The sequence below is a fragment of the Saccostrea cucullata genome, unplaced genomic scaffold (genome assembly GCF_032062105.1).
Source record: "Saccostrea cucullata isolate Sc308-1 unplaced genomic scaffold, CSIRO_AGI_Scuc_v1 ctg2800, whole genome shotgun sequence".
In the NCBI taxonomy this organism is placed as follows: Eukaryota; Metazoa; Mollusca; class Bivalvia; order Ostreida; family Ostreidae; genus Saccostrea; species Saccostrea cuccullata.
This window is the reverse complement of record NW_026940819.1, coordinates 112,043-121,958: the sequence shown is the minus strand read 5'-3', so window position 1 is coordinate 121,958 and position 9,916 is coordinate 112,043. Positions and strand designations below refer to the sequence as shown.

At 31.7% G+C, this 9,916-nt stretch overlaps 1 long non-coding RNA gene across 1 annotated transcript; it reads left to right on the top strand.

Moving 5' to 3' along the window:
* Positions 1-1,537: 1,537 nt before the first annotated feature.
* Positions 1,538-9,316, top strand: LOC134256390 (uncharacterized). Its single transcript, XR_009989717.1, has 2 exons — positions 1,538-1,737; positions 2,591-9,316. It is a non-coding gene; the product is annotated as an uncharacterized LOC134256390 (long non-coding RNA).
* The last annotated feature ends 600 nt before the right edge of the window (positions 9,317-9,916 follow it).

Sequence of the window (9,916 nt, the reverse complement as noted above, 5' to 3'; positions counted from 1 at the left end):
ATTTTACAAATAACGACACTTTTGAGAATCATTATTGAAAGATATTTTAATTTTTATCTGCTTGGTTTCCACAACATTTAAATACAACATGAAGATTTTGACTTAAGCTAAGATCTTTCATGATCCTGGTGCCTGGCCTGGGGACCATAAAATGTAGACGAGCTCATTTTTTTTAGCTCAGTCTCACGTTTACCAAAGAAATTAATAGTGGAAAAAGTGAGACTGAGATCAAATGTGAGCTCCTTTACGTTTTATGGCCTCTAGGCCTAGACTCACCTTAAATTCAAATTTCGCTCAGTACCAAAGAAACTATGCGTACTGGTATAAACACTATTTTTATCTCAACACACACACACACATATATATATATATATATATATATATATATATATATATATATATATATATATATATATATATATATATATATATATATATATATATATATATATATATATATATATATATATATATATATATATATATATATATATATATATATATATATATATATATATATATATATATATATATATATATATATATATATATATATATATATATATATATATATATAATATATATATACAGTCAAACTTGTTTTAAGAGGCCACCATTGGGAAGTCTGGAAACTGGCCTCTTAAGACAGGTGGCCTCTTATTCCAGTTTGCCCTCAAAAAGGACATTCGGTCAATAAATAAACAAAATTAAGCACTACAGTTAAATTAATCAATCATAATTAAACAGGTCAATTTTAAAAAAAGCTTTTTTATGTAAATATATAATAACTCAAGCTCATTAAAAAAATATTAAAGAATTCGAAATGTTAAAGGTTTTGTGCATGTTTCTGTTCCTGCATATTAGTTAAAAATCTTGCATTCAACAGTGTGCTTTTGTTACATTGAAATATAAAAAGAAATACATCCAGTGCCTGACTATTATCCTTTTTTATAAAGAAAAAAATGCACAAAATAAAACTTCATGGTGAATAAAATAAAGCATAGAAATTTAAGTAAGAATATGTTCACTTTCATATGTTAAAAAAGTGGTCAGCAGTGTAACCCCCCCCCCCCCACTTAATTAATCGGTAATTAACTTACTTGCTAATGTTTTAAAAGTCTGGTTAATTTTATTGTTTATAAAGTTGTCAGAATTTCTATGTAACATACACAGACACACAAATAAAATTAACCAGTTGACCATAGAGATGTATTTACGCAGTTGAAAATCATTCCATAACACAGGTGTCACGTGCAGTAGAGCGTAACTAATCCCTATTGATAGTCTCTTGATGGTGAAATTCACGAGATAATCATGGCACAAGAAGCACTTTGTTTTCACAAGAGTAACAATTAGGGCTTCTTCATGGAATCAAAATCTAAAAGGTGTGAATTTCTTTAGATAGAGGAAAGTATAAATTGTAATTAAATTCTTTTAATTTTTCAATCGGCGATCTTGAAAAATAATTACAAATTGATATAACAGGACAAATATATTTTTTTCATAAACACAAACAGAGTTCAGCGTATCTAAATACAATTTTATGTCTCATAAAATGATTTATATACAATCTTTTTTACATTGTTTTTGACAAATTTAGATTAAATTTGCAGTTGTTATTGATTTTTTATGTAAAAAGAGTGGGGTCGACTAGATCGGGATCGAACTCATGTTTGGATCGGGTTCAGTTTGATCGGGATCGAGTGCTAAATTAATTTGATTTGACGCAAACATGAGGTTGGATAGCATTTCGACTGACCGCTAGGGGGAGGAAACGAACGACAACTCAATCATCAGCGGTAGTGGTCTTTTACTGTGTTGAGTGTGTCCTTGCATTTGCAGATACGCACACTTCGCGTTTCGCATGACTGACCTTTATCTGGTATGTGACATTGCCTTTACCAGTAAAAATAATTTTCTATAGGTATTTGGTGAAATTATTCTGTAATATTTTTACTGTATATGTAATTAGATTAAATGTAAATATATTTTAAAAATACATGTCTAACATGTACGACACAAGAAAATATTTTTTTTCACATGTTCTTCTGCTTGCTCGAAGTTGCTCGCCGACTAAAAATTAGAAGGAATGTTTACAAAGGTCATGTGAAAATTACACGTTCTATAAATGTGAAAATTTTTGTAAATATTTTTTTAACCTACTGACGTGGTATTCTGTTGTTAATTTTTTTTCTTCATCGGGATCGGGGTCAGAGGCATCGTTGGTATTTTCATGATTTGTATAGAATAAAGTGCTGACAGTTCAGAATTCCTATAAATATAATGAAATTTTTGCAATTTGAAATGCATTCCTTAATTATTTTTATTTTAAAACCATTCAAACCTTATATCCAGTTATATATATTTTGCTTAATTTCAATCGCGCTCGAAATACTTTTCGTAGTTATCTTCCCTTATAGGTCACAGACGTTGTTAGTGTTTGGGTATTTTTTGGCATCAATATTTACTTTATTCTGTTATAATTTCATAACAAAGAATGTTTATTCCTTTAATCTTCTGCACTTAACTGCTCAGAAATCAAAAATTGAATGTCAAATACTATATTTTAATTTTTAGGTGGAATTGCTAGGTTGGAATCAATTTAGAGAGATATTCAAATTTCTCTGATTTTAAGCTATATTTCTACTCCTGTGACATCACCTCAGATGCGTTATTAGTTTGAACAGTTTGATGGATTGTGCAATTGTCTTAATCGATTTCGGATTAGTCAGCATGGAGGTAAAAACCTGATATCCCAAACCGCGCACTGTAGTGCAGATAGGTCAATCCTTCTTTGAAGAGTTGCTTTGTGTTTTTTAACTGAATGAACCAGATTTCGATAATTCACGGCTACAGAAACATACATTTAAATTGTTTATATGAGCCAGGGGCGGTCTCAAGACCCGCGAGCTAGCCAGTTCAAGAGAATATTTCTCGACTTTCAAGTGGGTCAGCAGACATCCATCCAAATAGGCAACAGTGATTGACAATAATAAACTTTTACACAATCAATATCACCAGTTCACCAGCAATAATTTAATTTGGCACCACTGCAGTTTCTGGAACCCAGACATGAAATACTTGGCAAGTGATGGGGTTCACCTGAAGACAACAGCTGCGACCACCGGTTCATGAAGTACCTTCAGAACATAAAAAGTGCTGCCCTCCATGCCTCCCATCTGACTGGATGGGAGAATAATGATAAGTAGTACATTGCACATATGATGATTGATTGTTATGCATCAGTGTTTTCCATTTATTTCAAAGTAAAGGATTAGAGATCACAAAATCTCTGTGGATCTTACAACAAATTGTTATTCTAAAGCGACAATTTTGTCATTTATAGATAGGGAAAACACTGAATGCATGTGATAAAGATTCTGGCTAATTCCGCAATATGTCATGTCACATGTTACACAAAATATGACATTATATTAGTGCTTATTTAATTTCAACATAAACCTCGACATGTCTCTGCACATTATGTTACATGAATTAATAATTTGCTGTCAATGTCAGCACTTACCAAAATTTTGGGAATCGCCAATGGATTCCATCATATTATGTGAAGGCTCCAATTTGTTTTTCTTAATCTTCCCAATGGCCAATGAAGGTTGGGACGATTTGTTTATTTATTAAAATATGGCTGCCTATCAATGTTTTATGTATGTGAAGGCTCCAGCTGTTTTTGTCAGTGTCAGTACTGGTCAGTATGGGAATCGTGAATTGATTCCAATTGATGTTGGGAATCGTGAATTGATTCCAGTATGATTATGGGAATCGTCAATTGATTCCATCATGTTATGTGTAGGCTACCGTTTGTTTTTCTTAATCGCCCAATATCTGATGAAGGTTGGGACGATCTGTTTCTTTATTTCAAAAAAGGAATTTGTTTTTCTTAATCTTCCCAATATCTAATGAAGGTTGGGAGGATCTGTTTATTTATTTATAAGTGGTTTGCCTATCAATGTCTTTTTGCATGTGACTATGTGAAGGCTCCAGTTTGTTTTTCTTAATCTTCCATGTATCTAATGAAGGTTGGAAGATCTTTTTATTTATTTAAAAAAAAAAGGGTTGCCTATCACTTTTATGTCACGGTTGATGAATTTTATGATGACCATGATGTACTGACCTGTTTTAAGCTGAGCCGACACTTGTATATATAATAGATTGGCAACATGCATTGTGAAGAGTTCAATAACAAATGATGAAGATGAAATATGTAAGCATGTTTGCTCCTATCCACCATGTGTTTATAACTTGGTGGCAAAGAAAATTATTAATTCTATTATATTATCACCTATGGCAATTACAACTGCTTAGACTTATTGTAGAATAAAAGGACACCAAAAAAGAGGAAATGTGATGGGTCCGAAGCCTCCCAAAAAGGTGAAGTTACGCAGTTAACCGGCTCAATTGCTCTCTGTGGATTCAGTTTGGGTAATTCGATGGATTCCAACTGATCATCAACTCAAGTGGCTGCTCCAAAAAATCAGCTGGCAGCAGCAAATCTTAGACAGCAGCAACAGCCTTGACTCTCAGCAATGCTTCTACAAACAAGATCGCTTCAAAGGCTGCACCACTGCACTGCAGACTTCTATAACATCTTCTACTGATTTGAATAGTTCCTATTTGGTAAACACCTTTATAACAGTTGCATTGCTTTTCCTTATAACAGTTGCATTGTTTTTCAGGTGTTCGGTGGCAGATACATTTAACAGTAATAACTAGATTCTGTCCCATTATCGGTAGACAAATAAAAAAAAAAATAAATAAATAAATAAAATCTTTAATGATCATTGCATTGACCTCAAAAGTTTACTTCTAAATTTAAAATAGAAAAATATTTCAATTCAGATAGAAAATAATGTTAAGCATTAAATCCTCAGTCAACTAGTTTTAATTGTAATGGGAACCATTTCAGATGTTCACTAAATGCTCCCCCAAGTTCCTTATGTCCTTCCTGGTGTCTTATTCTCGGCAAGCTTAATAAAATAAGGCAATCTAATATTTTATTCATTTTAGGGTTTACACACACACAAATACATGCACATACATAATGACCATATCAAAATGTTTACACTTTTAATGCATTCATTTTAAAAGCAATTCATCATAAATAATTGAAAATTGGCTATATTAAATATATCTGTCATTTTACTCATTTCGTGCTCTTTCAAGTGCATGTATGTGCAGATTTACCATGTCATTTGGTGAGCACTATTAAAAGTGCTATTATATTCTGATTTTTAAATCATTTCATTCTCAAAACATACAAATACTTATAAATATATATAGATAATTTGGCGATATAATGTATTATCAGTAAATGAAGACATTTTGTGAAAAATAAGTTGTGCAATGTGACATTAATGAAAATGTATTACAGATTATATCTGAGAGACACTTATGGCTAAGCTAGACATAGGAGATGATGTTAGAAATATCCCAAAGCACCTTTAGACTATCAATTAACAATCAATATTATTTGATAAATGTTAACCAATGGGTGCTAGTTCATCTTGTCAGTTTTATTTAAGTTTTAAACAGGTCCTTGTAATGGTTTACAAAAATGGAATAAAAATCAGGCTAATATCTCAAAATGTCTCTCTGATGTTAGAAACTTCAAACAATTACGTTTGAGAGTATATTTTCCTCTAAAGAAACAAAAACTGTCTTCTCAATAACTTGTTTGACTATATATGGAATTGAGGTAGATTCTATTTCTATAGGAAGTAGATTATCTAAGACATGAGAACAAACTTATTAATATTTGACAAATGTTGAGAGGGATAGTCCAGGATAAATGTTCAAAATTTGCCTGTCAAGTGGTCACACCTGGTCGTGCATTGTTTGAGACTCTTCATAGATTTGAATCCTGAGTGTAATTGCAAACCAAACCATTACATAGAAAATCAACTGCTAAGGAACATGTTGAATTAAGGCAATGTAGCCTTTTAATATGGATCATTTTTGTGGCAAGTCAATATTTCATCAGTATTAGTGGTGTTCTTTACAGAAGCTACAATTATAAGTAGATAGATGTATCTGGTGCTTTGGGTTTAGAAACTGTATAAAGTTTAAAATGGTCTGCTAAATCTTAGTTAGATATTCATATAGATTGTCAAATTTATCTTAAAGTTCTTCCAATCATTTTTCTAGTAGACATTTGGGTCCCATATTTCAGTTATAAAAATTTGCCTTTTAGCTGATAATACAGCATTTATACCTTCAAAACTCATAGTTTACTGTTTTATCTTCCATCTACAGAAAGAATTCTTTGCAATTTTTAATTTTATGAACCAAATACTGTCTCCTCTATGGTAGGAAAGTTGTCAAAAGAGCCAAGAGTTTCCAATCACAAAACCCATCTTAATGAATTAGTATCTGACTTATTTCACACTTTTCAAGAAGCAGATACAAGAACCAACTATCAGCAATCTTCCTGATACCTTGAACATTTTTATGCACTTAGGCAAACTCGTTCCTATAAACAACACATACAACTCAAAGTAATTCAAAGACAAGCCATAATATTTCTTGATGATAATTCACTTTACATAACAATGAGATATTCCAATCTATAAATGATAGGCATCCAGTGGTACATACTTTAACAGCCAATGACTTAAAATGTCAATTTTGTCCAGTTCATGCCTTAAAAGTATACATTACTTAACATCAACACACATCTAGTCCTTTATTCACCTTCAAATCTGATGAACCAGTTAAGTTCAATTTTGTGGGATTCCAATCAAAACATGCAATACAGTAAAACTCGTTTAGTACGAACACAGATATTTCGAATTCACGGATATAGCGAAGTCATTTTTAATCTCCAGCTATATAAATTTAAGAATTTCTTATACGGTTAAAACGAATTACGGATATAGCGAAGTAATTTCAAAGGTCCCAGCGACTTTGTTATAACGGAGTGTTGCTGTATAAGTTTTCAACTGATTGCTTTACTTTGGTCATAGTTTTTTGTGTTTGTACTGCAAGTTTTGTACTGCTAGTGGCAGCTTAGAATGGTTTATCTGAAATTGTAATCCAACAACTCGGTCGTTGGCACTCAAAGACGTTACATTAAAATAAATGCAGTCAGATTTTAAATTCCACAATTGATGTTAAGAATTCTAAACTAAATGTTTCCCTTATACATGTATTGTCATTGACTATGATAAGAGAGAAGTGAGCATTTGGTTGTTTCTCTCCAGAATTTAATTAGGATCTGATAAACTTTTTACATCAAATTTCAGTGATTTAACATATAAATCAGTTCCAAACTAAATGTTCCCCTTTAACATATACTGCCATCGACTATTGAAAGAGAGAAGTCAGCATATGGTTGTTTTTCTTCAGAATTGAAATAGGATCTGATAAACTTTTTACATCCATTTCAGTGATTAAACGTATAAATCAATTCCAAACTAAATGTTTCCCCTTATATTATATGTACTGCCATCGACTATCCAAAGAGAGAAGTCAGCATATGGTTGTTTTTGTTTTTTTGTTTTTTTTTTTCCAGAAGTTTATTAGAATCTGATAAACTTTTAACATCCATTTCAGTAATTAAACACATAAATCAGGTCTATTAGGCCAGCTAATGGTTGCTGTGATAAATTGTAAAAATTTTATGGCATCCTTTAAAAAAAAAAAAAAAAAAAAAAAAAACAAAAACAAAAACAAAAAAAAAACAAACAAATTTAAACCTTCCGAGGTCAGCATTTAGCTGCTTAAATGAAATAGTACTTTGGTCAGTGATCTTGCAAAGTGTTCGCTTTGAAAAATAAGTGCTAGTTAGATGCACATTTTACTCTTCATAATGGCATTAAATTTGCGAGCTAATATACTTGAGGACAGCACCCATCTGCTCATAAAATTTATGTATGTTAGTTGGAATTCAGCTTTAAATTTGGTCTTGAGAATTCTGTATCAGGTCAGCATATGTCCGTTTACAAAATTGTATCATGTCATGAGCTTAGAAGTTCAAAAATTTGTGTATCAGGTCAGCAAACAGCTGCTTATAAAAACTGTATGTTAGTTGGAACTCAGCAGGATTTTGTTCTGAATTTTGTGCATAAGTTCAGCATATGGATGTTCATAAAATATTAATTGTAAAAATGAGCTCATGTTGTTTATGAGGTAGCATATGGTCCCCTTTTTAGTCTCGTTAACCTTATGTTATTCACAGGTTTAGTAACCTTTGTCCTTTATATTTTGTTACTTATTCAGATATAACTTTGTGCTTATGTGGGTTATTACAGTAATATTTATGCTTATTTAGTCAATACAGTTATATGATATTCAGTTTACAATGTTATTATCTGTTAAAGAACACATGTTTGCTACACTTAATATTGAGCAGCATATAATTTATGAAATGCCTTTCCTTGGGTGGCGCTGCATGCCTCATGCAAGCATTTTGCATGCTGTGTGGCCTCTTTGTTTACGCCACCTTCTTGTTACACAAACTTGGTAATCATTATATAACAATAGCTGGGATAAGCACTAAGTCGCAATATATCATATCTAAGTTGAAACTAATCATTATTTGGCCTTATCCCAGCTATAATTTACATTATTGTATGTAATATTGTATATTTATGTGTTTTTGTTCACTTTCGTCATTTATTTGGTCAATAAATGACATTTTCACTCAATTCAAGTTCTCGTGTCTTCACTAGTTTTCAAGTAACAAGAACAAGCTACGGAAAGGCTTTTCATATTGTGAAGTTACTTTTATTAGTGGAAAAGTTGTGGATATAAATACAATTTTATGTCTCATAAAATGATTTATATACAATCTTTTTTACATTGTTTTTGACAAATTTAGATTAAATTTGCAGTTGTTATTGATTTTTTATGTAAAAAGAGTGGGGTCGACTAGATCGGGATCGAACTCATGTTTGGATCGGGTTCAGCTTGATCGGGATCGAGTGCTCAATTAATTTGATTTGACGCAAACATGAGGTTGGAATCAATTTACCGCCACCTCCCCATCCTCCTCCCATGTAATACCAATATTTGAATTTTTGTTGTATGGAATTTTTTCCTCATTGTATAACATCAAGCATTTACCATGTCGTGTGGCCTCTTTGTTTACGCAACCTTCTTGTTACACAAACTTGGTAATCATTATATAACAATAGCTGGGATAAGCACTAATTCGCAATATATCATATCTAAGTTGAAACTAATCATTATTTGGCCTTATCCCAGCTATAATTTACATTATTGTATGTAATATTGTATATTTATGTGTTTTTGTTCACTTTCGTCATTTATTTGGTCAATAAATGACATTTTCACTCAATTCAAGTTCTCGTGTCTTCACTAGTTTTCAAGTAACAAGAACAAGCTACGGAAAGGCTTTTCATATTGTGAAGTTACTTTTATTAGTGGAAAAGTTGTGGATATAAAAGCAATTTTTTTAATTGCATTAATAGGTTAAATTTACTATCGAGGATATAATTACCCAAGCCAATGCGTTTAAAAGATGTAATAGGACCGCGACAAGTGACGAAATGGCCGCCTATTACAGTGTCAATAAGGCTGTTGGGGGAGGATTTGGGTGGCCGCTGGCCGCGTTACACAGGTGGCCGTTTATTCCAGTTAAAATATATAGGAAAAATCGTCGGGGGGAACTGAGAGTGGCCGCTGAACGCGAGTGGCCGTTGATTTCGGGTGGCCGCTAAGACAAGTTTGACTGTATATATATATATATATATATATATATATATATATATATATATATATATATATATATATATATATATATATATATATATATATATATATATATATTGATGAAAACTGTACAACTGTGTTCACAATGTACTTTTTTAACGTGACTTTTTTTATGTTCACCGAAATATTTCTAGTTGCTATGTGCTTTTTATAAAATGTTTGAACA